The sequence below is a fragment of the Crocuta crocuta genome, unplaced genomic scaffold, assembly GCF_008692635.1.
Source record: "Crocuta crocuta isolate KB4526 unplaced genomic scaffold, BGI_CrCroc_1.0 scaffold262, whole genome shotgun sequence".
NCBI classification, from domain to species: Eukaryota; Metazoa; Chordata; class Mammalia; order Carnivora; family Hyaenidae; genus Crocuta; species Crocuta crocuta.
Window position 1 is genome coordinate 4,896,659 of NW_027528869.1, and position 5,621 is coordinate 4,902,279.

Below are 5,621 nucleotides of genomic sequence, written 5' to 3' on the forward strand. Positions count from 1 at the left end.
CGCCCCGCGGGGCGCTCCCCTCGGCCGAGGACCCGGGGGGGGGCGGGGAGGGCGGGTCGTGGCGCCTGTGTTAGATCCTGGGTCCCACGGCCGCCGCGTGCGCGCGCGCGCTCGTAAATAGGAAGGAGAGCTACCTGCAGGTGGGAGAAGTCCGAGTTCCTCACCTTTCTCCGTGGCTCAGCCTGTCACTCTCCCCCAGCAGTGCAGGATGGGAAGCCGGGCGAGCGCAAGAGGTAACGGGTCGAAACCAGGGAAGCTTCCTTGGGGACCCAGAGCCAGCTCCGCAAACTCCCATCTGTCCCTCAAAGGAGCACCGTTCCCGCCGTCCCGGGGCGGAGACCTCACTATCTCCGTACTTCCCTAACGACCTCTCTAAAAGCCTTGACAATGCAGGTTGATGAGAATGGGGACGCCAGATAAAATTATGAAATAAAGGAATTTGCCTTTGGTGCCTGGTTCCCCCTCCCTCGCGGCCCACTCCTCTGCCGTTATCAAGCCAATCCTACCGAAACTTGCCTTTGTTTACTTGTCAAACAATCCTTGAGTGGCTGCCCCTCGGTGTCAAGGCTCCGGCAAGGCTCTACCCCAACAGCCTTGGGGGAGGGGGGAGCTCTGTGCTTTTAAGGTGCCCATTGGCACACCTGGTAAACTCACCTGTGTTACTGTGCATGTGAATTAACAGAGGAGGGCCTAGGGCTCCCCAGCTTTGTCCTCACACCCCAAGTTTCCAGAGTCTAATGGGCTTTTTAAATGTGACTTTATTCGATTTAATTTCACTCCTAAGAATCCATAGCCAATGTCTTGAGTCCTGGAACATTCCCTTGAGGCCTGCAGCCCAGACACCTGCAGGGCTGCCCACTCCTCTCCCCCACACTCACGGGGCGGGGGGGGGGACCAAAAACCATGACCGTGTGTTTTAGTGTGTACCACCTGCTAAGTGAGGCCTTCTCTCTGGACCTCAGTTTTCTTGTGTTTAAGGAGGAAGTTGGACTAGACCAGCCGTATCCAACAGCTCTACCATTCAAGTGACAAATGCAAACCACATACATAAAGTTAAATTTTCTAGGGGCGCCTGGGTGCCTCAGTCGGTTAAGCATCCGACCTCAGCTCAGGTCATGATCTCACAGTTCGTGGGTTCCCAGCCCCACGTCGGGCTCTGTGCTGACAGCCAGCTCAGAGCCTGGAGCCAGTTTCAGATTCTGTATCTCCCTCTCTCTGACCCTCCCCTGCTCACTCTGTCTCTCTCTCTCTCTCTCTCTCTCAGAAATAAAACATTGAAAAAAATTTTCTAGCAGCCAAGGTGTGGTGAGCCCCTAGTCCAGGGAAATGGGGCTCAGCCGGAAAGGGGGCTGCCCCCTCCTATATTCGTGAAGAATCTAGTGCTAATCCATTCCTGGGTGACCTGCTTCTGGGTCAAGGTTTCAGATACAGAGAAGCTTCATTGATGCGCTCTATTGGAAGTCAGCCCTCCACACAAGGGTTTGTAAAAATAATAATAATAATAATAATAATAAAATTTCTAGAAGTCCTATTAAAAATAAGTAAAGAGGGGGAACACCTGGGTGGCTCAGTCGGTTCAGTAACTAACTTTTAATTTCAGCTCTGGTCCTGATCTCACAGTAGGTAGTGAGATTAAGCCCCTGTCAGGCTCACATGGACTGTGGAGCCTGCTGAAGATTCTCTCTTTCCCTCTGCCCCTCTCCCCCACCCCTACCATTTGTGCTCACTCTCTCTCTCTAAAATGAAAAGTTAAAAGGGGGGATTGATCTTAATTTATTTATCCCAATAGATCCCAAACATTATCATTTCAGTATAATCAAGCTTTTAAAAAACATTAGTGAGCTATCTTACATTCTTTTGTTTCAAACTATGTCTTCAAAACTCCAGTGTATATATCACACTCGGGACTGTGAGTTTCGAGTAGCCACATTGCAAGTACTCAGAAGACCTGTGTGGCTAGCGGCAGCTCAGGCATTTAGGACCCTGAATCACCACGCCTACAGGTGAGGTTCATGATGTCCAGAAAAAGCCGTCAAGCCCAAGGAGGGAGTAAAATCAGAGAGAACAAGACTTCGGGGTATTTCTTCACCTTTTCTTGGCTTCCCTAAGACAGGAAACTCAGGGAAACCTAATGAGACCTGGGGCTGAGGGTGTTTTGTTTTTCCTGTTGCTTTCTTGTTCTCTCAGTGACATCTGGCAGGCTGCGTGTGAGAGCTTTGCGGGGAAAAGCTGCCCTTGATCACCTGCACCCACTATTCTTCACTTTTTTTAAGTTTTCATTTAAATTCCAGCTAGTTAAGGCACAATATAACGTTAGTTTCAGGTGTGCAATTCAGCGATTCAACACCTACACCCAACAGCCAGTGCTCATCATGACAAGTGCCCTCCTTAATCCCCATCACCCATTCAGCCCATCCCCCACCCACCTCCTGTGGGTGGGACCATCTGTCTATTCTTCATAGATACCAGTTTCTCGGTTTTCCCCTCCCCAGCCCCACCCCCATGATCCTTTGTTTTGCTTCTTAAATTCCACAGTATGGAGGTTCCTCAAAAAGTTAAAAACAGAACTGCCCTTTGATCCAGCAATTGCACTGCTAAGTATTTACCCAAGTACACCCACAATTATCCACTTTGCTGCTGACTCCAGGTTTCCCTCCTTGTCCAGTGAGCACTCTGGCTTCTACACCCCCAACCCTGCTTTTTTTTTACTTTTTCTCCTCCCATTCCATTATCAATTCACCAGCCCAGGGCCCACCCAGAACACGCCCCCCAACACAAAATTTAAGGAGGCACTTAGCCCAGAGAGTGAGTACCTCCTTAAATTGTGAGCCCCAGACTGTAAGCCTTGCTTGCCATCCTCTAGCCTCAGCCCTGCCCCAGAATCCCCTGGGGTCTGCTTGGGGGCAGGGGTCGCAGTGGGCAGGAGGGTAGAAGAGCTGAGTAATCTTGAGATGCCCCGATGGGGACAGGCTGGGGGCCAGTAGATGAAATAATTCATTTGCTAGGTCTCTTGTCCTACTAATTCGGTCTTAAGAACAAGATTGAAGGCCCTTGGAAATCAATAGAAGAAATGGTAGAAAGGGTGTCTGGAGACTGAGGTATGACTCCAACTCTAGTTAGCCTCCTTTGTTACCTGGCTTCAAGTGACAGGTAGCATTGTTAAGGGACACAGAAGGGAAGCTCACATGACTGGAAACGAGATGAGAAGAGCGAGCCTCACAATAAGGGCGCCTTGTTCCCCCAAAAGAGAGGCTGGTCTGATGCTGGGGAGGAACTTCATTCAGCTGCAAGGCCGGCAAGGGGTCATCTTCCAGGGGATGGGCCCAGGTCGGCCTCTGTCTGGGAGTCCCCAGCGCCCAGTCCCTTGCCGACCCCTCCCTTCCCTACCCCACCACCCACCATCACCATGATCCCCACTCCTGAGTGCAGGGATGAACCAGGAGCCAGCACCCTGCCTGCTCAGGCCCACAGCTCCCCTTTCTTTCCCTTTACTTCTTCATTCGCAGGATGGATGGTGCCACCCGCCACCCTCCGTGGCCTCGATTAAATCTCATTTAATTTAACTGAAGCACCTCAGTCAGTAGGAGAAATGGCCCGGGGGATTTTACACTGATGGAATTGCTGGTGTCGGTGACCCACAGCTCCGCTAAACCCGTGAATAGTGGCTTTTCCAGTCGATCGCTAAGCCATACAGGAGATGTTTGAGAGCCAACTATGCGCCAAGCATTGTAGGGAATATAAGACAAGAATGAGAAAGAGGCTCCTTGGTCTCTATCCCCTGAAGGGAATTTCGATGTTTCTCCAGTCATTTAGCAACTGTGGGTGATCTTGTGTATAACTTGGGGGGGGACTCAGATAACTGCATTTAAGTAGCTCAGTTTGGCGGGGAGGTAGCCAGTTAGGCAACAAAAGCAATGCATCGTGTTAGGGGTTGTGTGGGAGAAACGCCCAAGGACCACCCCTGGGCACAAAGGCCATAGTTAGCACCCCCATGGCATTCAGGGTAGCCCTCAGCCAGGGGAGAGCCCTCAAGGGTAAGAGCTTTTCACATGGAGAGGGAAGAGGGCTGAGGAATGGGGAGGGCATTCCAGGGCGGACGGAACAGAATTTGCCAAGGCCCAGAGGTGAGTGACAGCCATGTCCGTTAATAGACTGGGGAGCACAAAGCGTGGGCAGTGGGAGACGAAGCTGCACAAGCAGACAGTGGCCAGATTGAGCGTGGAGTCCCGGGCTCATCCTTTTTTTCAAAGTTTATTTCTTTTGAGAGACAGAGAGCGTGGGACAGGGGCGGTGAGAGAGGGAGACAGAATCCCACGAAGGCTCCGCACTGTCAGCACAGAGCCTGCCGTGGGGCTCAAACTCCCTAACTGCATGATCACGGCCTGAGCCGAAGTCAGACGCTTAACGGACTGAGCCACCCGGGCGCCCCGTCCCAGATTCATCGTGGAAGCAGAGGACACTGAAACATGAAGGAGGGGACCGACGTGAGATGTGTGAGATGGACAAGCCACCCCAGTGGCCCTAAATCCAATGACTTAAGTCTTTGTAAGACGAGCACACGGAGATACAGGGGCACAGAGGAGACTGAGGAGAAGGCTGTGGGGCACCCGGGCACGGCCGCAGGCCAGGGAGCGCCAGCGGTTCCTTTCCTGCCAGCACCTGGATTGCAGACCTTTAGCCTCCAGAACGTGAAACAATACAAATACACTTCTGTTTTTTTTTTAATTTTCTTTCATGTTTTTATTTATTTCTGAGAGAGAGAGAGAGAGAGAGACAGTGAGAGTGGGGAGGGGCAGNCGGCTTCAGGCTCTAATTTGGCAACACAGAGCCTGATGCAGGGTTCGAACCCACCAACTGTGAGATCATGACCTGAGCCGAAGTCGGACGCTTAACCGACTGAGCCGCCCAGGCGCCCCTACACTTCTGTTGTTTTAAGCCACCCAGTTTGTGACACTCTGTCTGGGCAACGCTGGGAACTCAATCCACCCCTGCAACTAGGCCCTTTTGGGTCTGCCGTGGGGGTGCGACGCGCTACCAGGAGCCTCAAGGGCTCCTGCCGAAGTGGCCCGGGTTTCCCCTTCCCAGCTCCACCGGGCAAGAGGGAGGGGGGTGGAATGTGCAAAGGGTAAACACGTGTGGCTCCGGAGAGATGACACTCGAAGCCCCGGAATGCAGTCTCGGTCCGCCTGCCTCCCGTCTCTACTTATCCGCAGTTGGAAAAATTAGCAATGCCGTGGTCGCAGCCTGGACCTGCGCTCCCGTGCTGGGACTGCCTTGAACGCCGTGCTCATCCTCAGGGCCTTAATTCCAAGGAAGGTTTATGAGCTAAAGCTGCCGGGCTGACACCAGAGCGGCCAGGAACCCCTAGGCTGGGTTAGAGACTCTCGTCCCGTTAAGTGCCCGGACTGGTCGGTGCCCCGAAACCCAATGCAGCTGCGGGAGCCTCGGGTGGATGTGGCCTGACCACTCCCTCTCCTCCCATTCCTTTCTCCCTCCTCCCTCTCGCTCCTTCTCTCCCTCTCCCCGCCCCTCTCTTCTCTCTCTCCTTACCGCTCTCTTTCTCTCTCTCCCTCCCTCTCTATCTCTTTCTCTCTCTAATTTCTCTTTCTCTCTCACTCTTT